The 27,796-nt window shown below is 41.6% G+C and overlaps 1 pseudogene; it reads left to right on the top strand.

Annotated features, from left to right (window-relative positions):
* The window catches only part of LOC136835047 (peptide chain release factor 1-like, mitochondrial), a 258,457-nt pseudogene that overhangs the window by 178,488 nt on the left and 52,173 nt on the right, over positions 1-27,796 (top strand).

Raw genomic sequence — 27,796 nt, forward strand, 5'->3', positions numbered from 1 at the left:
GTTGGCATTAACAGTCCTTGCACATAGAGACAGTGAGAGTTCACTTCGCCATTTTAGGGAAAGCTGGGTTTAAGCATTCGGTGGATGTTCAACTCGCCTGACACATTGCTTCTGTATGACGGAAGCATGGGAGTAGCGTGATCAACGGTGAAAACTTAGTGATCGCGATATCTGTATTCAGGAACTAAGTTCACACATGCGATTGAGCCACCTATGTCATTATAGGTTTACCTTCGCACCAAACATTGGTTGTAGCTATACTAACAAGTGAATGTGTGCATTGATGTGTTCTCATGCACTTTATTAAGAGGAACTATAGAATGTCTGTTATTTAGTTCCAGGCCTGATAGTTACTCGCTCCTTTTGGAGTTGTGTAAATAAGTCTGCTACTGTGGGGATGGCTTCCCAATTGCTATAGAAAATGAGTAGGTGCAACACAAACAATTGTCTTTTTCAGACATTATTAGAGTCATATTTTCCATTGCAGTGAACCTCTCTTTCCTTTGGGTATTTTATTATTGTGCATTTTGTTTTCACATGTATTTTTATGCACATAGACAGGATTTAACAGAGCAACTCTTGGGCAGAATTCTGGTTGGGTCCTGTGAGGACATTGGATGGGGAGATGGTGTATTTTACTCGACTATATGACGTTTATGTTTAGAGTGATCAAGTCCATTTTACTGATATATTATTTGGCGACAGGAATTCCTGTCACTGGTGATTTTGGTCTAGAATTTTGAGTTCGATTGATTTAAATAGTTACTCCTCTAATTTTGAGTCTTTGTTTTCTTTAATGATTATAACTCATAGCTTTGCTTGATTATGCTTTGTTGAATTTCAAATAAAGTGTAGCTTTTTATCGGCGTTTTTAATTCAGTAAACATGGCTGTTATGCTTTCGTTGAATTTCCAGATGAAGTCTAGTTTTTATATCTCGGCATTTTTAATTCGATAAGCCTTAGTCTTTGTTCGATGCAATGTTATAGAGAGAGAGAGAGAGAGAGAGAGAGAGAGAGTGCTCCTTGGCATTGTGCCAACTGAATACCTCTTGGGAGTAAATTTCATTTTAATCTCATAGAGGTCGTAAGACATCTCATCATCTATACTAGATTGTATTTTGTGCCTTTGCAAACTAACTAAATTTGTTCACTTGATTGGGAGGTCCAACATGTGAATAAGGTACTTGCTAAAAGTAAAATACAAAGGGTAATCATAAATGATAAATCATAAGAGTATAATTTGATATCTGTCTGTATGAATCAGTCATTTGAATATGTGGTAATGTGATCATCCATTAGGTTAAAGAAGTGCGTTCTCAACACCTTCAACTCCCCATATGGACATGGGTAAAACACTATAGTAAAATCTTGATAATACCTTTTTTTCAACAAGAGAACAATTAGCTTAGATATTGATATTTTGCAATAAAGTTCATCTTGATTTGTGCTTGGATTTTACTATTAGCAGTCTCTGAACAACAAAGGTACATTCATAATTTTTTCACATGCACAGAATCTTGTTTTTCAGAAAGAGGTACAAAAGTCTGACTTTGCCATGCCTCGCTGCCACCTTAGAAGTCTACATGCACCCTAAATAAGCTACCAAGGGACACATCTACCCAAACTAAACAGCTGTTGCTTCCTGTAGGCGGTTTTAGCGACCATCCAAAAAAGCTAGCTCAAGGCCCCAGGACTTCTACTCTCTGCCCTGCTTGCTGTTTCACTTTATTTTTCCCCAGTGGGGTCTTTCTGTGTTCATGATTTATTGCATGATTGTGTTTATATTTTATTTATAATATTGCAGCTGGCCTGAATCATCCAAGCCCGAGCAGGAGGGTGGTGCCCAGCATGTATGGCCTGGTACTGCTTCTAGACCATGTACGCATTACCACTCCCCAGTTGATGTTGACCCTTATGTCCTTGCACTAGTTGTAGGAGCTATGACTATCAGGACTCTATGTGTGACAAGTGTTGGCTCTGGTCTCCTGTGCAGTGGGTGAAGTTTTTGCAGAATGCAAGAAGAAAACTTCCAGGGTGTTGTCGGGGGTAATACACCTCCAATGACATATTGATTTTATGTGTTTCTTCCTCTTTCCTTCCTCCTGCGAGTTCCCTACTTCTTGTTGTCACTCAAATGCAGGGGAACAATCTCCCCCTTAGGGTGTTTTATTTGCCCGTCAGGCTGGAAGTCAGCGTTGGGGGTGGGTGATCAGGACAACCTCTGCTCGGTGGTCTCCATTCATTCTGTGGGGGAGGTATCCCCCTTTGGAGCGGGAGGAGAGTGCCACCCCTAACCCAACTTTTGCGTCTTCAGAAGACTGAGAAATCCAGGAGATGTAGCTCTGGGCCTCTCAGGTGTTCCTTTTGAGATGTTCTCTTGCCCTTGTACTTAAGGCTTCTGCATTCTCTGGAAAAGTTTCACAGTTATTCTGTCTAAGCATTACACTTCTTGCAGAAACTGAATTGGAGTATAAAAAGCCGGGTGAACCACAGATGAGCCTTTGGAAGGTGGCTATCTTATGCCTGCTTACTCCATCAGTGCTTTCTGATTACAGTGGCTAAGGAAGTGACGTTCTGTAGACGTAATCAGCTGGTTTTGGCCTCTCCAGCCTGATTTGGTAATTGCCAATAGAAATCCTATTATAGCTGCAGGCTCACAAGGTTCAAGTGAAGGGGAATGAAGCCTACCTTAACAGTATCTCGCTCAAGCAAACTGCAAGTAAAGAAAAAGAAACAATATGAATCAGACAATCATACACTGACAAACACACAAAATAAGAATAATAATAAAAAACATCACAATGGTAAAAACAAAAATTCAGTCACACAAACCCAAACTTCTAAATGCCACCACACTCCCCCTTATTAAAATAAAGGAAATCTAATTTCCTTTTCTTTTTCTTTCAAAATCTCTTTCTCACTACCTATTCATACTCCAGAACTGGACCTTGACTTTGCGTGCGGCTCTCATTCCTACCTCTTCTTTAACACTTCTGCTCCAACTGCATTAGACTCACCCAGCCTTGGCTCTGAACCATTCATAACCTCATTCAAACTCACGGAGACTTTTAAGTCTGCTTCAACCTCCCACTAACACATGAAGTAAACTATAATGCACTATATTCTCCACTCAGCCTGTGACTCCAACTCAAGTTATCCAAAAAATTCCCCACTCACACTCCTAGTACTGTAACGGAACCTAACAAACCACATCGTGAGGTAATGAGGAAAGCACGGTGCATATGATTTATTGTAAGCATATCCATTCACAGCCTACCTGGTGGATCGGCGAAGCCTCGCGACGATCATATTGCATCTGCGTTTATGAGGCGAATTGTTTGGATCCTTCTCTGTGATTTTCTTTTGGATCAGCATCAGTGACTTAATTTTACTCATAAATATCAAAACTATTGAACTTGGGTACTAAATAATACTAGCAAAAATTAGGAAGGGTTAAAAAAATATACACCTGTCAACTTTCACCTTTATCCGATGCTTTGGTAAAAATTTGTTGCCGAAAAACCGTGTTTCATCAGCTCTGAATCCCATGGTAGCCTTGCTTGAAACCAGTCTGTTTCCCACTGTACTAATTCTTTTCATATATATATATATATATATATATATATATATATATATATATATATATATATATATATATACAATGTATGTTCAATAAGTAATGAAAATGTCAGGCAGAGACACTAATGTAATTTGATCAAAAATGCTACTTCATGGTGAAGTACACACATATATTCTATGGAATGACAAACTGGCAGCTTTGCATATTTGTAGGTCTGAGTGCAGCGGTGAACGTGAGTGGAACCAGTCTGATCCGGTTGCCGATCTGAACTACTTGTCAAAAATGCAGAAACATGGAGCAATGTTACGCCATCAAATTTTGTGTTAAACTTAAGAAAACCAAACAAGAAGCTTATGAATGTTAAGGGGCCTATGGGGATGAACAAGATGAGCCAAACAAGTTTCTATCAGTGGTTTTAACAGATTTTCGACGGAAATGAACAGGTTGAGGATGAACTCCAGGTCTGGAGCCTGAAGTGCACACAAGGAGAAAACATTGAGGAAGTGCAAAGGTTAGTGATGCAAGACCATTGAATATCTGTGAGGATGCTGTCTGGCTGTTGGTAGTGTTGGCACAGTTGAGACAGTTCTGACCAAAAAGTCTGAAGCTCAAAGTCTGTACCAAGTTCGTGCCAAAGATCCTCTCCGACGACCAGAGGCAGTTTCGTGTGGAATGTTGCACTGACATTCTCGAAATGATAGAGGCTGATTCAGGTTTCCTGAATAAAGTAGTGACTTGTGACGAGAGTTGGGTGTTCACCTACGACCCTGAGAGCAAACATCAGGGCTCAGTGGAAGGGCATGACCTCTCCCAGACCCAAAAGGCAAAGATGAGCAGGTCACCAAAGAGGCCATGTTATTCCTTTCTTTGACTCCCAGAGCTCATTCACATTGAATGGGTTCCTCAGGGTCAAACCGTCAGTAAGAGAATATTACCTGTTCTGAAAAGGTTCAGGGAGAAGATGAGGAAGAGAGGCCTCCAGCAGTGGAGAGTGGTCGGTGATGGTTCCACAGAACAATGCCCCATACCACAAGTCCTTGCTGATGACCACCTGCATGGCCGACAGGGGAATGAAAGTGGTACAACACCCACCTGCAGCCTGACCTAGCCTTGTGACTTCTTCCTGTTCCCACGCATGACAGCCCCAGGGGAACCAGATTCCAGTCAGCAAGAGGAGCTGAAGAGGCATCGGAAAGTTACCTGAAGGGACTACAGAAAGGACTTTTATTCCAGGATTGGGAGAAGCATGCAGAAGTGTGTAGCTGCGTGAGGCAATTATTTTGAAGGAGACAAAGCTGTGTAAACTTATGAAAATAAATAGTGTCTCTTCTGACATTTTCTCATTATTTATTGAACATACCTCGTATTTATACATTCATACTCCGAACTTACGCAAGGTTAGGTTCCAGAACCCCTCGCGCAGGGTGAATTTTCACGTAAGTTTGGCATGGTCTCAAAACATGCTAATAAATGCTTATTTCTAAAGTTTAAACACTAAACAGCCTAATCCTGCTCCCAAATTATTAAGTTAACTTTTAAATGGAAATTAAGTTACTAATTCCATTAAAATTTGGCAATACATTGCAAGTTAAAAAGTATGCCTTAGTTTAATCAGACCACTGGGCTGATTAACAGCTTTCCCTAAGAGACTGGCATGAAGGATTAGGCTATTTTTACATGGCTAAGAGACCAATTGGTTACTAGCAATGGGACCTACAAGCAGTAACCCAAGAATCCAAACCACATTATACCGAAATGAATTTCTAACACCAGAAATAAATTCTCTAATTCTTCAGTGGCCAGCCGGAGGAATCGAGCATGAGCCTTGGCGAATGCTAGGCGAGTACAATATCGACCCATCCAATGAAGAACCATTACCCTTAAAAAAGATAAATAAATGGTTGACATAAAAACTGAGAGCTGGAAGAGAATTTCTTTCCCCTCTCTCTCTCTCTCCCTCCCCTTCCAACCGATCTATTTTTAGAAGTCTTCTCAACCTCTTTTTAACAACTTCTTTATTCTGCATCTCTTTCTCTTTGTTCTGAAATGCTTTTTCATGAACAAACAGTGTTTTATATTTTGACTAATACAACTCTTAGTTATTATGTCTTTATGTTTTAGAACGTATTTGCAACACTAGCACATTTACACTTCGTAGACGGTACAGGTAAAATTAGATCAATTTAAACTATCTACTGTACAGGTAAAGATGTAAAAATGTGTGAGCGCTAACTATGAACAAGAGAGAGAGAGAGAGAGAGTGAGGGTTGTCCTTACTTAAGAGAGTGAAATTATTTATCAATTATTACGGAGACTGAGAGAATAACACGAGAGAGAGAGAGAGAGAGAGATGGTGTCCTTACTTGAAATATCAAGTTATATTATTTATGAATTATTACAGAGAGAAAGTTATTCTTATGTTAGGTATCAAAAGATGGAAATTAATATTAAACTTTTAAATGAAATTAAGTTACTGTATTTTCATTTTAAAGTTAGCTTAACTCATTACCATTAAAAAAATAAATGGTTGACTTAAGAATATAGGAGTGTGTGACTCTCTCCCCATTCCACCTATCTATTTTTTAGAAGTGTTCACAACCTTGTTTTAAAGAAAACTTCTTTATTCTGTCACTTTCTCTTTGTTCTAAATGCACATCTCCATGTTTTAGAACAGCGAATTTACAGTTTTGTAAAGCAGTACAGGTAAATTAGATCCTTCAAAGTATCTACTGTACAGTTAAGAGACATACAGAGAAACAGTGCTGTAATACGTTGGTTGGCTAACTTCAAACGAGAGAGAGAGAGATAAAAGTTGTCCTTAAGAGAGAAATTTTTTTATGAATTATTACGGACACACACACACACAGAATTACAAGAAAAATTTGACCATGATTAACCCAACACCCCTTCTTGTCATGTTAAATGACGTCTGACAGCTTACCTTCGACAAAGACGAGGGAAGAATTTATTTGTTCAAAATAATACAAATTTTGTATTTACAGTTTTTATTATTATTATTATTATTATTATTATTATTATTGTGTATTATTTAATTTATTAATCTTAATAGTATTTGAAAATCAATTACTTATTATTAAATTAAAGGATTTATTTATCATACCAATAAACATACCTGTATGCATGCACCATAAATCTCACTAAAGAGGAGAGAGAGAGAAAATTATTACTTTTAGTAATATTTAATGTTATTTAATTTACACAAAAGCTTGAAAACTTATAAATTACATAAAAAAATTAAACAAACACTTTTGCAGGGTTTCTCAGTGTTCGCAAATGTTCGCATGCTATGGAGGAATGAGGTTAGTGCATTTGACGGCTTGTGTGTGAGAGAGAGAGAGAAGAAAGAACAACGGCGTATTACATAGTTGTTGAATGATATCGTTAGGGGGTGTAGTTTTTCTTTTGTTTACGTTTTGATTGTCCGTGAGGTGTCGTGATTTCGTTGTTTTGGGAGTGCGCGGGGCTGTAGTCTTGATCGTGGCAGAGAGTCTTGACAGAGATATTGTGCAAAAGGATGGTTTCCAGTGATTGATCGGAGTTCAGTTTGCATTTTTATGTTCAGTTTGTGTGATTTGGTGTTTGGAGGCTTTGTGGTTGGAGTGTTTGTACTTTGGGCGGGTTTTGGGTTTTGGTTGCGTGATCGGTGTCGTGTAATAGCCTGGTTGTTTTTTTTTCAGCTGTGTTCCTAGTGAGGTGAGTTTGAATCTTCGTTGTTGAGTCTTGTTTTGGGTCGTGTTTGTGTACTGGTTGGTTTGTTGTTTTCTTGGTTGTGGACTGTTGTTGGTGGTGGTGAGCGTTGGCATCATCGGCGGTTGTGGTGACTCCGTGACCTCCTCCTGCTTTGGCAAAAGTTCCCGTCCGGAATTCGGAGGCCTAGCCTAGTTCCGAGGTGAGTGTGCTGTTTTTGTTGGGGTGAGTGTGTGGCTGTGAAGTCACCATTGGCACTTAACGTGGGGCTGTTGTGTATTTACTGTTAGTTGTTTTACAATTGGGTAGAGTAGAGTAAGAGGTCAGGATGCGTGAGATAGAGAAACTGAGAGAGGAACTCCGGGTGTCACGGGAACTCAGGGTGAGCTGGAGGTGACCGCCTATAGTCCGAAGGTCGATAGTCCGAAAGTCAGCAGGTCGATAGTCCGAAATCAAGAAGGCCCGATAGTCCGACGGACTGTAATCAGCCCCACCCTCCATAGCTAATACGGCAAAATTGTAATGTACGTCCGGAATGCCGGCTTAGACCTGCGACTATCGGACCTTCGGACTAACAGACTGTAATCGGCTGGAGGAGAATGGAGACTGAGGGTGAGAATGAGGAGTTGAGAGTGAAGTTGGAGGTGGGAGATGCTAAGGAGTGCAAGAAAGAAGTAAGAGGAAGTGAAGAGGGGTGAAAGAGTCTGGAAAAACAATGGATAAGAAGTTAGAGTCTGCAGTAAGTAGGATGCAGGAAATGATGAAGGGAATGCTTAAGGAGTTCTTTGGAGAAGGAGCTGTAGGAGGAGGTTCCCCTGGGTCTTGGGATGGGCCATGTGGTGAATACAATCTACTAGGCTAAACAACTGCTTCCAGTGGTGCTTGCTATCACCCTGTATTGAATCAGTCTACAACCACCCTTTAACTGCAAGCTACAGAACATAAGACTGATCATTCATCCAACAAGTGATGTTGGGCTAGCAGAACTATTCATTCAGTGGTGAATAGACACATTGATCAGTGGGTTACTCTAGGTTAGCCAAGTAATCACTAGCCTAGATGTTACTTATGAACTGTAAGGAGTTTCTGGGTGCCAGTACTATACAGAAATCCTGGCCACATTGACAGGTACTGTAGTAGCTTACTCACTGGTACAATCATCATAAGCTCTAAGCTTGACGGTAATTATAGCCAGCTGTCAGCGGTGAGGTAGCCTATGGCGGTTGACGTTTTCATAGAACTTGACCTGCTGAACAAAAATTTCAAGTAAAAATTTTGTCGGTCGGCTGTAACAAAGCGTAATTGACCCTCGGAGCTGCACGGTACTGGGTCCCTGCTGGCGCATACAGCTCAAGGGTAAATTACGGATTTGGCTGCGCCCGACGGGCAAAACTATTACCTAAACTCATGCAAAAGCAAGCAAGCAACACTGAAAAAGCGTCGCTGCTACAATCTGCCTCAACTACACACTAACCGTTACTTGCCATCCAGGGCGAGAAGAAGCGTCAAGCATTAAACAAATCCATACATCTTGAGTTCACGTAACCACTAGGGAGCCATATGTTCAGCAGGGGGTGGTGGGGAAAGAGGCTGGGTACAAGTTGGTAAAGTGACGTAGGACTGTTATGTAGAAACATGGCAGTAAATGACAGTTAAAAATAATAACGACTCCTACATGAATGCACTAAACCTATCTTCACCAAAACACAGGTGACCCCTAACTACCTACAAATAAAGAAGATAGTTTAGGAACCTTACCTTTAAGGGTGGAGGGAATTTACAGATTCCAATACCATATTTACAAACGCGTGAGCCTCGTCTTTGGGTCATCAAAGTGGATTTTAAAATGGTCTACTGCCAAGTACCGACAGTTGTACCTCCTACGGCCATTACCTGGGCGTCGTCTCGAAGTTCCCTCCCTCCTCTCAATAGTATTTGTATGCGCACCAGTTGCTGGGTCTAAAGTTCATGGAGTGATTGACGGTTAAGTATACATGCCCTACGTCCCTTCAGGCAGTCCATAAACTCTCCAGCAATCAGAATACAATAGTTGTCCCGGTACAATGTGGTCATATGGGTAACTGGGGTGGCAATTGACACAGGTAAGAGGCAAATTGCGCGGTTACACCCAGGCTCAGAGGCAGGAGGTTCCGGGGTGACGTCCGTCATCATGCTGGAGTTGAAGAATTGATGAACTGTGCCCGGTGAACTGCGCCGGAACAGGGTAGGAAGGATGAAGTTGGGAGTGCTAAAGTGTATTTCTGCTTTCAGTTTTGCAGGGTAGCGGAACGCGCTCTGCGTACTTATCCACATTTTAAAATAATCTGGCAGGCTCTTGTGCTCTGTGGCGGTAACGATGCGCTGCGCGCCGCCACAGAACACAAAATATGTAAAAAAGGTTTCCTGTTAACGTCACTGAGAAATGGTAGCCAAACACCCTGTGAGACCCTTCTCCTCCTACCCCATATACATGCTTCAGTTGTCTGCTGACAAATGTAAGGTAGTTTTGTAAGTTATTTATGGTAAAATCATGTTGCGGGAACGTCAATATATTTGTGAACGGAAAAGTACTGGAAGAACGTTAGCTTTTAAGCTACAACGAATAGGAAACAGTTATAAAACAGTTGAGCAAAAGGAATACATGTAACTGAGTTTATGTATCCCCCAAATTCTCCACCCAGGTGAAATGTAATGTTGGGGTAATGTTGCAACGTGATTGGTTGGGTACAGCCACCCGCCAAGAAACCACCAGTAACTCACTCAAGTTGGAGGCATTGGATGAACTGAAAGCTCCCTGTAAGACCGCATGCGTGACAGCCTGGAATCAGCAGTAGTGGCGATATGTGAAAAGTACCTTTGTAACGGCTCGCATTTGTCCATTATTCTCCTTATTTTTATGCTTTTTTTGTGTTCCAAATGACGTATATAACTGGAAATACAACAATAAATTTATTTTCCCAAATTATTTACCACAGAACAGTTCCCCAACGGGTCCCCTCACGTGAGCTATTCTCAGTGTTTTACCCACAGATTTAGATTCCGAACTGGTCCCCCTTACCGTCAGCTACAGTTCTAAGGTAATTTACAGCTTAATTACAGCAGCGACAAATGTGCTAAATTCTTGTTCAGCAAGTAAGTTCTATAAAAAAATGTCCAACTGCCATAGCCTAGCCCACCGCGGACAGCGCCCAGATATACACGCTTAGGCTAACAACTAGCGCCTACGTAGCTTGACTTGATGCAAGATATAGCTACTACTATTAGGTCTAGGTTCAAATGAAAGCTTGTTACAAATTTATAACAAAAATATAATTAAGAAAATATATATCTAATTGCAAAATTACATCACAGGCTTTAATGCCTCACCTTACTGAACATCACGATTTATTACTTAAGTAACTGAAGCAGATATATACCTAGTATGAAAATCAAGAAGTCCACTTGGTAGGTAAGCAATGTAAACACGAAATAGGTTATCAGTGCTGTAGTTAATGAAAATCTCAAACAAGTCCAGTCATGGTGATGTTATAAAGCTTATTGCTAAAGGTACTGAAATCTCAATGAATATAAGATTTACAAATATGATTCCCAGCTGCAAAGGTCTTTACCATGCAAGGCGGGTTTCTAAGGCTCGGATTTCCAGATGTTCCAGAATTTCTCAACTGACTCAGCAGCCTCTCTCACACACAAATCCTTTGAGGTCACACCTGAGCAGAGTCATGCCAGTTCCACCCCTGAAAACCTGCTGAACGACCAATAAGAAAATGAGATGGAGCCAAGGGATTAGCAACATCCAGGTTCTTCACCTACAAATGCAAAGTCTAGATTGATACATGCCTCCACCTCATGAAGAGTGGTTCTAATTCACTCCCCTAGACAATGTCTTGGTGCCAATGTCTTTCTCAACGCAACCTTCACTGATCTAATGAGGCGTTCCCACCAGCCTCCACACCAAGGTGCATTAGGTACAATAAACTTCCATTGGGTCGCCAAAGGCCCATAATGTTGCTTCAACAGGTTAGAGGCACCTACAAAGGTTTTAACATTGTCCGAGTAGAACACAGAGGTACACCACGTCCTAGCCATTAAACGGCAGGTGCCAAATTGCAATGATAACGAAGAACTCAGTAAGCTCTGGGTGGACAGCTCACGACAGCACAAGTAAAAGAAGAATATACAACGCTAGCGATCAACACAAAATAAGGGACCAGCAAAGTCTAGACCTGTAACAGTGAAAGGAGGGGCAGATTTAACTCTTAACTCAGGAAGGGGAGCCACCGGCTGGGAACAGGCCTTGGCTTCACATCTACGACAAGCGACACATTCTCTGCAAACCCTCTTAGCAATCTGACGAAGACAGATGATCCAATAATTGTTTATGAGTGGAAACAAGCACAGCAACACCAGCATGTTTAAAAGCAATCCATGCTGAAACAGATAACAACAAAGCTTGATAGTGGCTACCAGGGACAATGATGGGGTGCTTACTCTCAAGAACTCAATTCGGCATTCTCATAAGCGCCTTCTCAGCAACCCTTCACTCATCTAGATAAGGATCAAGTTTGACCAAGGGGACCCCTTAGGGAGGGTGGATAAGCCAGAGCATTTATTTCTTTTGCAAAGGCCTGTCTTTGAGCACAGTGAAACAGTTTATTGCTTTCTTAATTCTCCATAAGTCAAGGGACCACCAACTTTAGGGATGAAGCTTTACAATTACCAACAAATCTTAACACAACCTACTATATTGAGTGCCTTCGGAAAGAACTCCATCAGAAACTCAAACAGGGCTGATCAGACTCAGCAGCACTTACAAACAGTGTCTGTTCATTGCTCTTCTCATGTGAATCCCCTCTCTCACATCTTCCATAAGTAGGAGAGATGAGGTGCGGAGCCAAGAAGACCCACTAACCAAATCCAGACTGTGTGAGTTGCTCCGCATAAACACCTCTCAGTATCAGGTCTGCGGGGTTGTCCTTTCCAGGACAATGTTGCCAACAAGATGGTGGAGTCAGTCCTTGAATTTCCACAACTCTGTTGGCTACAAAGGTTTTCCATCTATTTGGTTTTCTCCTTTAATCCACGCTAGGGTAACAGTGGAATCAGTCCAACATCAATTTGAAACCTCCTGGACCAGCGCAACGCAGACACAAATACAACCAGTCTAGCACACAATGAGTACAAGTGAGTCCTAGCCTAGGGAGAAACTTTCTTTTATAAGCACGCGTTCCTCTAGCAGCAATCAATGTTACCTTGAAATTACCCTCTTGGGCACTCTCACATACACATAAACACCGTACCCCTTTCCGACGCATCACCAAAGGCATGAAGTTCAATAGCAGGAGAATCTCTCAGGACAATTCTGAAAATAAGTAGCTAATTCTGTGGTTTAATTTACAGAAAGATCCCCTACTACCCACAACTTAACTCTGCAGCACATAGCCTCTGGGTAATGGTTCATCCCAATCTAAGACCTAATCTCCAGATTTCTTGAAATAGTATTTTTGCATGCATAAAAAGGACATATAGACCCCAAGGGGTCAAAACATCAAACAGTGGAGCTTAACACATTTCTTTTAAAAGTACAAACAATATCCCCAAAGGGATCTACATTCTCTACCTTAAATGTAAAACAGTCCAGAGAGAATCCCATTGTAAACCCTAACACCTTTACACCTTCTACAATAGAATCACTGTCATGGGCAGGTTTTATAATTAGAAGTACACTTTGATAGGGACATACCAGCCTTCTTCAACATACACAGGCTTCATCAAATCTTGCTGAGCCTCAGCAGAACTATCAGCCCCAGAAAGCCAGTCATCAACATACAGATTCTCAGCAATTCAGAAACCACCTCTGAGGAGGTATTTCTTTAAATGAAATTTCAAAGTGGCATTCAACAAAAAGGGACTACTCTTATTTCCAAAGGGTACTCTTACAAAACCAAATGTTTTACAACATCCTTTCTTCAACAAAAACCTGTGAACATCACGGTCCTCCCTCCTCACCTTAATTTGAAGGAAAGCCTTTTGTAATATCAGCAGTTAAAGGCCACCTTCCATCTTCTAAACCTCAGTAGAACTTCTAAATCTGGGTTAGGAAGGACCACTTTCTAAACAGTCATTTAGGGACACCATTACTGCCACGAGATGACCATCAAACACAGGCCTGATTGCTTGGTGGAGATACGCATCACACCACAGGTCTATGGACAAATATAGAACACTGGGTGCCACCCTTCAGCTGATGGGGTGGGATCTCTTCTATAATACCTTCCTTTTCACTCTTCAAACACTGTATAATATTGTTCCTGCAGGCCAGGGTCCTACAACTTGACTCAGATTGTCATACTCAAGGCATGGTGTTTGTTATCAAGTAACTTTAACTTTACAGACTCTACGAAGTTTCAGGAAAGAGACCACCTCATAACGGCCTTCAACGCTGTACCAATTTCTCAAATTGCTGGGGAATAGGGTCAGGCTTAATAGTGTGGAACGTGGTTCTGACTTGAATACCTACAGACTCTAATTCCCAAAAGTTACTCAAGCTATCTTCCCTGAAAATTAGAAAATATTAACAGTTGCACACCACCATCACAGTTATCTTTGGACCTATTGAGGATCAGACAAAAACCCAACCAAAAACAGTCTCTGGGCTATAAACCCTTCACTTGACACACATTTTTGTTAGGGAACATCAGCTTCAATACAAATCTAATCAATCAACATATCCTGTATCTTCCGGTTGGATCCATACTCATCAACTAGGTTAAGATCATAAAAGGCTCTAAGCATAGGATCACCTTGGTCTACGTAAAGGGGACAAATTACATTAATCTCAACTACCTTAAAGCTATATTTTGTGGATTTATTAGCCCTAAACTCATCACTTCATAAATGCTACAAATCTGCCTTGAGCCACCTCCCCCAAAGGCAGAAAAATGATAAATACTCAGAGGTCAGCCACTTGGGCCTGACCCTTGCAATAAGTCCTTGGAAATGTAGGATCAGTCGATCCTGTATCAAACATTGCAGTTGCAGAGATTATACCCTGGCCAGCATCTTTGCTGTTTGTAATACACAACACTGCTTAATAGCCCTAGCCCTTGACTCACAAGGAGCCACTCCCACATGTGTAACAGATTCACTCTCCCCCCGCACCTTTTCTCCTTCAGGGGTTGTCTCACTAGCTGTTGCAGGGGGTATCGCTTCAGACTTACGGCAAATAAGTGCGTGGTGATGGCCACCTTGCACTTCTGAACATCTGGCCCCTTAGCCCCTTGCCTGTGGCCAAAGAGATAAACACTTAAGACACAGCCGCTTTCCACAAATGGCTTTTTCTCTTTCATGAAGAGCGAGGCTTCACTATACCAAAACACTTAGCACTAGGATGCAGCTTTCTACAGAATGCACACTGCTGCTTAGAGACACTATCTTCTGACGAAGTTTGAAGGGCTGAGGCTGAACCCTGGATGAGCTTTTTCTGCCTTGTTTCCACGCCGGGATCCTCAGTCTTTCGGTGGTTCAGCCCCTGAAGGGCCTCAGCCCTTTCTCGCCCCTCAACTACTCGTTGGCCAGGAATTCCAGCAGCCCTTTAAAGGTCTACTTCCTCTTGCTGACTTCAGAGACCACTCCAGTCTGACTCGTGGGGAGTAGGGACAGATCATGGAGTGCCAATGGCCATATTGGTCCCTCACCCCGAAACCTCAAACTGCAAACATGGGCTATCGTCGTCTTGCAACTTCCCGCAACGCCAAGAGTTGATTGTGTTACTTCGATCTCCTTGACAACGCAAGCTGCATTAGGTCCTGAATGTGGAAATTATGCTTGTTGGCATACCTCTCTTTTAACAGTTCACATCTTTGATTTATAATTGGCACCGTCTGAGCCAGACCCTGTATAACTCTTCTCGCCTGCGCCCTCCAACACAGGCATGGGTACATAGAGATTTGTTAACAGGAGGCATAGGCTTGTCATCCAACAATAGCCTTAAACTGATCCCAGAAAGGCATCCACTCAGTTATTTTCTGCAAATTTTAATAACTTTCCAAGCCTAGAGCAATTTCACACTATGTCTTCACTACCAGGCTCACTGCAGAAATTATCTGCCTTCAGTAGCCCTACTATTCAAGTTCACGAGTCTACCATTGCCTATTTTCTAAAACTACAGCAATAATGCGTGTTTGGTCTACACTGAGAAATGCGTCGGCTTCATAGACTAACTTTTGACTTCTTCCGGATTTTTGATCAAGTCTTTTACGCATCTAGTTCAACCCACTTGGAGCTTACGGTGGTGAATGCGTCCATTAAGCTAGTTAACTCGTATGGCCAGTTTGTGTACAGAACTCCACTTAATTTTCTCGCAACTGCGCAGTATGTTCAGCTCCGACTTTCTTCAGTTTAAGACTTCTCAGTTTCATCAAAATGTCAGGAAATCCGGAAAATCTTTACGTCACTTCTTCTGATCCCAGGTTCTGGGCGCCATGCTTGAGTTATTTGGACCTCTATTGCTCATCGTGAGACATAATCTCCTTAGATACTCAACTTTCTCACGGGAGAGAGGGAAACGCGTGCTTCCTTGATATCTTTATTCCTCTCACAAAAAATTCAAAATTCAAACAGCTTGGGGAGAACGTAACAGGTTCCACAGTTCTTTTTTATAATTCCCAGTTCACTCAACAATTCACAATAACGGTACAAACAAGATACAAAACACAATTGGTACATCAGTTTACAACTTCAATACTTAGGAAATATAAGAAACTCTGAAAAGAAAGGACATAAATAAGACACAGCACAGAAGGGTGTGGTGTCATTGCCTGAGAATGGGGAACTTCCAAGGCATCCACCTAATAAAAGGAAAACAATAATTGTTTTACCAACACAAGTACATATATACCTGATTAAACACTCCACAGATTTGTCATATGCATTAAAGTTTATAATGCTCCAGAAATCTACTTAAATTTTACATATTGATACAAATGTAAACAAATGAGGCGTTCTTTTAGACGCTAAACGTACATTTAACAAACATGTAAACACAAGATCGAGAGCATTCTTTTGGACAAAAAACATACATTTAACACTGCACATGTTTGTGTGTTTTGCAAGGAGTTTCAGATGGTGTTGGTAAGTATGACGTGACTGTCTTAGGCTCTGGTGTAACTGGTGTTTTAGCAGCCCTTTCTTTCAGGTCTCTAATCTCTGACTGTAAACCCAGTACAATATTAAATAGGTTTTCTACATTGCAGCAATTCAGTGTAAGGAAGGCACATCCCACTGAGCCACTGAAGCAGATGTTTGCTCCAAAGATAATGTAGAATGTTCTGTATTGAGGCAATTGGCTAGGTTTTGGTCCACTGGAGAAGCAGCAGTATTATCCTCAGGTCTGTTTTGAAGTGAAGGGAGTGACAGAAGATTCTGGGTTCTCCCTTGGTTAGTAAAGTTGGTCTCCTTATCTTCAGTGGATGACATGTCATTAATACTGACTTCATTTTCCTCAAAGCTGTTTCTGTAGTCAGGTGGCGACAATTTGTGTGCTGAATCATCAAAATCTATAACTTCGGTTGCACTTTCAAAACCATTGTAACTAGATCTCAGTGATGACCCTTTCTTAACAGTAGTTATCTTGGCAACTAGATTCATTACTTGCATTTTGTTTATTAAAGCCATATCATCATTGAAAAAAGAAAAGTCCTCATATTTGCATCTCTTCATTAAACCTTTGAAGATTTCTATATCTTGAGTAGGAGTGCATACATTTATGCCAACATTCACTCTTATGTGATGAGTAGTCTGCGAACTTCTGTCAACCTGCCCACCTATTAGAGAATGAAAAAAGAAAATATCAAGATTAGATGTTCTGTGATTATCTAATATACTTGAATATTTTTAATTCTGGATATCAAGTTATTGTATCATCTTTCCTGTGCAATGCTAGAAATGAAGAAAAAAAAATTACTCAGGTCTTAATCTAAATTACTCAAGTAATTGGGTAATTATGTAAAAAAAGATATTTAATATGTAAGTGCTCATTCCTTTTTTATATTAGTGAAATATAACTAATTCAGTACTACCCTACCCTGATCAATGTTTTCAAAGATGGATATGTTAGGCACATGTGTGATTGCAGTTCTTATCTTAGAGTAATCAGGAGCAGAAGAATCAAAAGGGTGCAATCCTGTTGTCCGAAAACCATTTACCACATTTTCCTTTGATGTGTTTTCATAGAACATTGCTACACATGGGCAAAAGTAGTCATGTCCAAAGTACTATCATTAGCCTCTTGCCAGTCTCTAACAGCTGTCTTCCACGCCTTCTTCAGTGGCCCAAACACAGCCACATCAAGGGGTTGTAAAAAGTGTGTCGTGATTGGTGGGAGGCCATACAAAATAATTTTCAGTTCATTTAGTTTTTTGGCAAGATGATACCAAACTCTAGATTCATGCCAATCCGTCCATATTACTACTGGGCGTTGGATGCTATTATCTGTTAACCATTTATCTATGTGATTGCACAGATATTCATAAAAAACTTCTCTAATGATATATCCACTGTTACTTTTTCCCAAAATACAATCAATATCTTCTGCATGCAACAGTATTTCTTCAGACAGTCGCTTCCTGGGGTATATAATCATTGGAGGAGGTATAGACCCATCACCACTTACACAAGCTAGGAAAGAGAAAGTAAAGCATTGTGCATCTGGGTACCATAATACAATGAATATTCATAATACTACTATGGAAATTTATGGCTTATATTTGCTTTTCAGAAGCAATTTCTACTCTAAATGTATTTGTTCTCAAACCCAGCCTAGTCATGCAAATTCAGTAGTACCTCATACCCTGAACAGTATCTTTACATTATCTAGGCAGGCAGAGCATTTCAATTTATGGTCTGTGTCAAGCCAATCACTTTCCTTCAAATATTTACCAAGAGCCTTGTGCTCATCGCATCTTGGGTGCACAAGAATGGGATAAGACTTCTCAGGAACTGGCTCATAATGGCCTCAACAGTACTTCTGTTATGATAGGCTTCTGTGAATGACTTATACCTAGAGAAAATCTTTCTTTTAGCCATTGCCACTCTGAAAAGTTATCAGGTTATATACTTTTCTAGTAAAGTCACACACGCACATCAGGGACCGAAAATCAGCATGGTTGTCCTTTACAGCCAATTTGATAGCTAACAGACAAATCCTCTTTAGCAAAGACCTAACCACTGGATCCTCTACCATTTATCATCTTAAGCCAAAGATGCTGGAGGCCTCCCCCTTTACCCTGTCATAGCAGTTCACCTCTCTCTGTAGAGAACCTTCGTATGTAGGAAGAACTTCCCACAGAACAAGCAAAGAGGCTGGCAACCAAGAATACCATTTCATATTGGCTCACACAAGTGATTCTTAGGGGAAAAAAAGAATGTGACAGATGGTGAAGCCACACAGGCTCAGCGCTCTATTAACATCTTTACTTTTTTAAGAACAATCTTGAAAACATGGTATTATTGGATGGTATGCACTAGTAGTAGACAATATTTACAAGTTTTTACTCAAAGAATATAACGTGTAGGTGGTGCAGGACTGGTGGTCCACGGATCAGGTGAGGTTCTTAATTTAGTAGAGTCTTCATCTTCACCATAACCTCTTATTCATTTGTCCATTATGGTGTCCCGTATAAAGTAGACTTTCTAAGGTTGTCTGCTTTGGACCAACTAACAAAAATGCAATTTGGCTGGTTAACTGTCATTTTCCTTTTGCCAGGATTTGAAGCATATTGGTTGATTTTGTAGCACATGAAAAGGCTAAGGAAAATTATAAGTAAATAGATTTTGCATTTTAAAGATTATGTATTTCTTATATGATGTGTAACTACTTGATGTTGAGACTAATGATCTACAGTAATTCTGATTTACTGAGGGAAACTTACATTTCAGTTGCTTTCCTCTTCAGCATAATCCATTCTTCAACTAGACACTGTTGCTTTCTAGTCTTCCACTGATCAAAGCAGTGCAATTGGTCATTTTCCATTAGTAGTGTCAGAAGCTTCATTGTATTTTTTTAACTGAATATACCTGAAAGTGTCCTTTGAGTGCAGACATTATTTTTGGGAAAAGAAAATTCACATGGTGCTAGATCAGTTAAAAAGGGAAAGTAGTCAGTTACTGCAGTGCATTTCTCATTCAGTAACTCTTTACTAAGAGCAGTGAGTGTGCTGGTACATTGCAATGATGACTGATGAAACCATTTTCCCAACAGTTGGAGCCCCTTTCTTCTGATCGTCTCTCAAAGATTCTGGTACTTTTGTAATTGCTGGATAATTTGTTGAACTTCGTTGATCTTTAGTGACAAGGATGTTTTCCAGTAAATTTGATGCTGTTGTCCTAGAGTCATACTGGATGATTTAAATCTCATCGCATGTGGTCAATCTGTCCAGAAAATTTTGTTAAACATTTTCCTTTTCCACAAAATCAAAATTGCACTGTAGGGAACCAGTTTCAAATGAGTTTCAGAAGTGAGGAAGCAATCAAGGAATCCTCAAAGATTATTAGTGGAAGATTGCTTGGATCAGCAGAAGGTTAAAATGCAACAAAAAAGGGATTATATTGCAGAAGGAAGGAAGGAACTGAAACACAAGTTTTTTTCATTATAGTGAATTTGCAGCTAATGTCTTATTTTATTCTGTAGCCATACCTTGTAGTTGTTATATACTGTACTGTATTCCTCTGTTGTCTCAGGTTTCAGTGACACTTATGATTTATTTTCCAGTAGTAAGTTACAAGACTTGAGTAACAAGTCCCAGTCTTACCACAGTGCATGCAAGAGCACATGATGTTAGAGGACTAGGCCCTTCTTTGGCATTCAAAAAGAACTTGTCTATTCAAAGGATTTTGAAAGCTGGCACTTGGCTTCATCAGACCTTCAGTTCCTTCTATCTGCGAGATGTTGCCCACAGGTCCTTGGACACTTTTTCCTTGGGTCCAGTGGTGGCTGCTCAACAGGTTGTGTAACTCATCCAGTGCCCCTAGTGGGACAGTATGTATCTTACCTAAGGTGATGGTATGAAAGTGAAAATGAATAAGATGACTGGTATCTTTCCTTCTCCTTTCTCTTCTTCTCTGCTTGGTGGGCAATGAGAAATTATTCCATCATGTGCTGGATCAGGTCTGATACAGATGAGACTGCAGCCTTTTTGTTTGAGTTTTGCTTATTCCTACTGCAAAAGCAAGTCCCTCCTCTCTCTAGCAAGGGGAGAGAGGATTGATAGCAAGCTATTTGTGGCTACAAAGGTTTGTTATCTGCAGATATACTGTAGTTCTTTAACTTCCTTCTACATTGTCGCATCACACGAAGGCCCATGTATGAAGGCTAAGAAGTCTGGCTGTTAAATGACCACTTATTTATCATGTCAGAGGATTTGGTTCCCTTCCATTGGCTTCTATAAGCCAGAAAGGGTTACCAGGGTGCTGAACCTCCAATCAGTTCCAGACTTTCTTTCCTCCCTCCAAAAGAGAGTCTATCCATAATTTAAGACCCAGGTTTGTTCTGCATATGAAGAAATGACAAATTTTTTAATCAATTTGTATTTTTCATAGCTAACAAACCTGCAGTCTTAACTTATAGGGCCTACCTCTTGCCACCCCTCCATCAAGTTGCCTGGGCTGGAAGAAACTGAAGCGTCATATCTTCGATTCATACACGAAGGAGTTTGACAGTTGCCACTTAGGCCTATCAGCCTACCTCATTGCCATCAATTCCTTTTTTTTTTTTTTTACTGGTTTTCCAGCTGGCATTAGAAGAATTATCCATAAGTTAAGACTGCAGGTTTGTTAGCTATGGAAAATACAAACTGATTAAAAAATTTGTCATCTCATATGCCTTTGATAAATTATTACATGCTGTTTTGCTTTTCAGGTCATTTCTGTCGTGACTGTGGCATTGTAAAATTTCTTCATCATAGCAAACCAAATGATGGGTGTCCAGAACAAAAACTTCCAAAAGCTCGTTTCTTTAGTGACTTTTATGAGTAAAACAAGTGCTAAGAATTCAAGTAGACAATCAGTACCAAGTTACATTAGGATTCCACATCTATGGCACAGAAATTTTTATTCTTCTTCACCCCTGGCAACCAAGTATTTATTGTCTAGAAATGGAGAGCTGTCATGTGCTATAACAACAGGTGCTGGAAACAAATTATTTGAAAATTGTGATGTTTTTGTAAATGTTTGTGGATATTCTACATCAACAGATGATCACTTATCACTTTCAAATGTGAATGTACAGAGATATTTATTGCACCTGAAGAACAGTTACCTAAAAGCTATTAAACATGCAGATCAAGACAGCATGAAAATAATAAGAAATCTCAAGGATTTAATGGATGCAGTTGATGAGGTAAGTTTTTTATGAAGTGAGTATTTTTTTTTAGATTCTTAGCCTTGAAAGTTTTTTTTAACATACTAAATTATTTTTGAGTTTTTGAGACAATTTTATTTAAGGATAGTATATAGAAAATATGAATATTTTCAACTAAAATATTTACAAGCCACTTAGCATATTCCTCAATTAACATTCCTAAGGTTGTATTTGATCTATTAATAAATTTAATATTTTATATCCTCAAAAACTTTTGTATAAAGTAAAATGTGTCTCATCTGGTTCATGCAGTTCCCCTCTTCTTATGTTGGCTTTCAGCAATCAGACTTCATATCCATAGTTGTGGCCTAAATGATCCTTTCAAATATCCCAACTTTCACTTTTATAGATAATTTACTTTCTCCCAGACATGTCACAGATCTGCTAGCTTCCTTGCTTCATCTTTTCAGGGATTTACCTCCTTTCTAATTCTGCCATTGTCCAGTTCCTTTCATCTACCCTTTGCATATACTAATACTCACTTTTAGCTTTCTTTCCTTAAAATTTCAAACTCAAAAGTCTATGCAGCATCCATTTTGCTTTCACCATCTAACATTTGTTAGCTCACGGTCACTTTTCACATCTTACAAACTTTCACAACATATCTTTTTTTCTTAATCGTTTCATCACTCCCTCTTTGTGAATATCAAAATGTCATGGAGGCATGTCAGCCTTGTTGGATATCTATTTATGCCCCAAACCAGTCACTCACCCATTTGCATATCCTTGCATAAGCTTCACTCTCTTCATGAAAAATTTTAACTGTTCTTAAGAAATTACCTTCTACATCAAATACCTTTAGTACCTTGCACATCATATAAAACTGAGCTATCTTGCACCTTGCATCTTTGAGTAGGTGGACAGCATGACTGATGTAGGTAAAGCATCTTCCTGTCTGATGACATCATTATACATAGAGCTAACATCTACTTCAGATACCCCTTCACCTTACTTGATCTTCAGTTCTCTAAGGCAGTGGTGTATTTGACATAAAGAACTATGTTTCTCATGTGCATACCAGTATTTTTTCTGAGGTTCTTCTTCCTCCTCCTTTTCCCCCCATCTCTGTTTTTGGCTTTTCCTCTCTTGAGCTGACTTCATATTCGTGGAAGTTGTTGAGACTATGCATTGAAAACCCCCTGAGACATTTCTTACCTCTTACTATAAAGAAATATATTTACTTTTATAAATTTGGGTATGTGGTGAACACTTTGAACTGGGGTGTAAATTGTCTAAGGCAGTAACACCTAGTGAGAAAAAAAATTTTCATTTGAGGCACATAAGATTGGGGCTACCCTGTTGTGGGAGGCCTTGCCCACTGTAACCACTGTTTTCCTTGTTTTCAAGAATAATCCAGCGCAGGCTTTTAGTCAAATCCTCTGCAAAGGCTTCATAGTAAAGGCAATAGTCATGCAACTGTATATTCTGAAGAGTTAAATATTTTGCATTTTCAGATGGAACATTTGCAGACAGAGATTAAGGAACTTCAAGAACTTGCCAAAGATGTTAGTGCAGGGAATGAAATGCAGCAGCTGGCTGACAGTGACCTGAAGGATGCCAAAGATAGGTTACTGTCATTGGAAGAAAAAGTAAGTACTGTACAGCTGAGTGTTACCATCATAGAATACAATTGTTAGTTATTTTAGAGGTAAATATTCAATCACCCAAGGGTATGGACCCATTTACTATATACATTTGAAGGCTGTGTCCAAAAATATGCCTTGGTAGACTAAAGTGACATGGAGTCAAAGTTTTTGGTTGAAGAATTACTCTTTTCAAAGACAGTTAAAGCTGACTTAAATTAGTGGGTGATTATGACCCTACAATGTAATATTTTTTTATAAATTTAAGATTCAAAGCACTGGAACTGTGACATTCATTGTTTCTCTCTCAAGTCAAGAATGCTTTACCAACAGCCATTTGATTACTGTATATGAATAGTGAATGCTATAGATCTTTCACAATTAGTACTTTAGTTTTCAGTCACCTTCCCAACAATCTAAGCGTTTGTTACAGAATATAACCTAGGCATGTAACTGACCATTTCATTATCCTGGTCACCTGAATTAAAAGTTTTATTGCAATACACTCCCTGAACACCTGAATTAGCCCTGGTCACCTACCAGCCCGAACCATCCCCATAGCTTTTACCCACTAAGTGGGTAATAAACTGTCAGCGTTACCAACGTTTACAGGAAAATCTACTCAAATGAGTTACCTGAAGTACCGTTGGCAACACTGCTGCAAGTCCTGGCCGAGTGAGGCCAAGATACCTCCATTGCTTTTGTTTGCCATGCTGTGTGGGTGTGTCCCATCATCAGCGAACTTTTAAAAATTTATTAACATTATTTAAAATTTGGACATCAGATCGCAATTTGGACTGTTTTCAACGCATTTTCTCCTGGATGGATACTTTTATTGATAGGTTTGTTCATGAGACTTACCTGTCAGATATATATATAGCTGTATTCTCTGTTAGTCCGACAGAATTTCAAAACTTACGACACGCAGTGGGAGATCAGGTGGTTAGTACCCATTCCCCGCCGCTGGGAGGCGGGTATCAGAACCATTCCCATTTTCTATTCAGATTTTCTCTGTCGCGGTACTGTCAACACTTGTTTTCAGTACCTCCGTCTTGGATTTCGGATAAAACTTGGTTGTCACTTGAGTATTTGTTTGATTTTTGGTTTTTGACTTGGACTTGTGGCTAGGCATACGCTATTGTGGATTGTTTTGGATTTGGCTTTGTTTTTTCCTGGGATTAAGATGTCTGAATCTAGTTCTTCTAGTTATCGAGTTTGCCATGTGCAAGACTGTAAGGTGAGGCTACCGAAAATTTCAGTAGATCCTCACACTGTATGCTCGGGTTGTAGAGGGCATGTTTGTTTGTTGAATGACCGATGCAAGGAGTGTGAATCTTTGTCTGATGCTAGTTGGAGGACTTATGATTCTTATGTGAGAAAGCTAGAGCGAGATAGGATCAGGAGGTCTTCCTCCAGAAGTGGTAGGAGTCAGGGTAGTGTGTTTTCACCTGTTAACCCTCCTGTAGACGTAGCTCTTCCTAACCCTGTGGTGTTGCCCCCGAACCCTGGGGTTGTGTCTGCGGATGGTGATGCCCTGGCGGTTATTATGTCTTCCATTCGTACCTTGGAAGCTAATATGCTCGCTCTTCAAAGTGCTGTGAAGTGCAGTGATAGTGTCTGTCCCCCTTGTGTTGTGGAGGGGCCGTCAGATCGGCCGTATAACGCCTCTAGGTCTAGACCTCTGTCGGACTCCCAGGACTCAGGGAGTGGGCAAGTCGAAAAAGCCGCAAGATGGTTCGCAGCGGACCCCCACCGATCTGGCGTCCCCGGCATGTCCTGATGACACTTCCCAGGCTGCCAAGGATCGTGCTCGAGACACGAATCCTTGAGTTGCTTCTCTTCCCCGATTCCTCCTCCCCGCGTCGGGAATGGAAATCTCGGGATTCTCGCCCTTTGAAGAGAAGCTTCAAAGAAGGGGGACGCTTCACGTCCCTTTTCTCGTGACGCTCTTCGCTCTTCTCCGGAGGATTTTGACGCCATCCCACCGCAGAAGAGGACCAGGGCGTCATCGGACGATGGCGCTTTTGAGCGCTCGTTCGCTCCAGAAAGAAGGCTGTTGCTTCCCCTGTGAGAAGGAAGAAGGCGTCCCTCGCCCTCTTCTTCTCACAGGATCAGCCCTTCTCCTGAGGAGGAATCTTCTACTCGTAAGCTGCTCCTAGGCATGCAGAAGCAATTGGCTTCGTTAATGGCCCAGAAGGAGACTGATGCGTGTCGTCGTCGGAAGGATTCCCGGCTGCCGATCAAGAGGTCCAAACCTTCCCCTTCTCCTTCTCCACGTTCGTCGTCGTCTCATGCTTCGCCGCCCGCTAGAAGTCCTGTTGCTCAGCGCTTTACTGGTCTCGGCAGGGATCGCAATTTCCCGCTTTCTGATGCGCTTCATGCTGCCAGGCTTGACGCCCCTCGTTACGACGACCCTCTTGTTTCTCGTCATGACGCTTCTCATGCTGCTAAGCATGACGCTTCTCATGCTGCTCGGCAAGACGCCTCCCTTGCTGCTCGACATGACGCCTCCCTTGCTGCTCGTCATGACGCCTCCCTGGCTGCTCGACAGGACGCCTCCCTTGCAGTTCGTCAAGACGCCTCCCTTGCTGCTCGACACGGCGCCTCTCTTGCTGCGAGGCATGACGCCTCCTCGCTGCTCGTTCTCACCAGGACTCTAGTCGGATCGTTCGTCAAGAAGCTCATCGATTCTTGTCAGGGCCTTCGTCGGGACTCTCATTTTGACTCTTCTGCCCGAGACTTTCGCGACCCCTCTCGGACTTCTTCCAAGCAGAAGTCCCTTTTGCATGTTGGTCTGCAAGGACTTTGTCCTCCCAGTTCTTCTCCTGCCCCTTCGGTTGTTCCTGTGGAAGAAGGAGAGCTTTCTTGCGCTTCGGATCCTGCAGTTGAGGATCAGTCCTCTTCTTCTTCAGCTTCTGCAGACTACCAAGTCTTAACTAGGCTGCTGAAAGGACTTGTTTGGGGACAAGTTTCAACCCTCTGCTCCTCGCCCTCCCCTCGCAGCTAACCTCGTCTAAATCACAAAAGTCTTCTGGTTTTGTGAAGATGGCGACGTCTCTCTCTCTGAAGAGGGCCTTTAACAAGGTTCAGGAGTGGATGGACTCCAGGAAGGCCCAGTGCAAGACTTCTTTCGCCCTGCCTCCATCAAGATTGAGTGGAAAAGCAGGAATTTGGTACGAGACAGGAGAGGAGGTTGGTTGGAGAGTTCCTTCCTCTTCTCAAGGGGATTTTGCCAGCCTTGTGGACGCTCCCAGAAGGTCTCTCCTTTCATCAGCGAAGGTGTCCTGGTCTTTATCTGAGACCGATCACCATCTGAAAGGCCTGGTCAGGTCTTTAGCTTTAACTTTTTGGACTGGTGCCTGGGAGTCCTGGACTTGCAGGCTCGTAGCCCTGACTCCATTAGCCTGGGAGATTTGTTTAGCGTCCTATCCTGTATGGACAAGGCGGTTAGGGATGGCTCCGAAGAACTGGCTGCCCATTTCTGTACGGGGCTTTTAAAGAAGAGAGCCATTTACTGCAACTTCACGGCGAAGTCGGTCTCTCCTACTCAGAAGGCAGAATTGTTGTTCGCTCCGCTTTCTAGCCATCTTTTTCCCCAACCCTTAGTCAAGGATATGGCCTCCACCTTGCAAGAGAAGGCTACTCAGGACCTCCTGGCCCAGTCTTCTAGACGTCCTGCAGCCCCTTCGACTTCTTCCCTTGGGCAGGCTTCCAAGATTCAGAAGCCCTTTCGTGGAGGACCCTCCTCTAGATCGTCCTTTCAAGGAAGAGGTCCCTCAAGAGGTAGAGCCCCTTCTAAGACCAGGGGCAAGAAATGACTCCGTGGACCTTCAGACACTGGTAGGAGCCAGGCTCCTTTCTTTTGCAAGAGCCTGGAGAGAGAGAGAGGGACGGACAACTGGTCCCTCCAAGTCATCGAAAAGGGATACAAGATCCCATTCCTCGTATTGCCTCTGTTAAGTACGAATCCCATAGATCTGTCGCCATCCTATCAACAGGAGAAGCAGCAGATTCTCTTCGACCTGCTCGAGCAAATGCTCGAGAAGAGAGCTGTGGAGCAGGTCTCAGATTTACAATCCCGGGCTTTTACAACAGGCTGTTTCTGGTACCGAAGCAGTCAGGGGATGGAGACCAGTTCTGGGCGTCAGCAAGTTGAACCATTTCGTTCTGAAGGAAAAGTTCGTAATGGAGACGTCCCAGTCGGTCATGGGAGCCCTAAGACCAGGCGACTGGATGGTTTCTCTCGATCTCCAGGACGCCTATTTTCACGTCCCTATACATCCTCTATCGAGGAAATACCTGAGATTTGTCCTGCGGGGACAGGTATTCCAGTTCAGGGCCCTTTGCTTCGGGCTCAGCACAGCTCCTATGGTCTTCACGATCTTAATGAGGAATGTTGCGAGATGGCTTCGCCTTGGAGGAATAAGAGTCTCTCTTTATTTGGACGATTGGCTCATTCGAGCCTCGTCAATGACAAGGTGTCTGGAGGATCTTCACACGACTTTGACCTT

The sequence above is a fragment of the Macrobrachium rosenbergii genome, chromosome 54 (assembly GCF_040412425.1).
Source record: "Macrobrachium rosenbergii isolate ZJJX-2024 chromosome 54, ASM4041242v1, whole genome shotgun sequence".
Lineage (NCBI taxonomy): Eukaryota > Metazoa > Arthropoda > Malacostraca > Decapoda > Palaemonidae > Macrobrachium > Macrobrachium rosenbergii.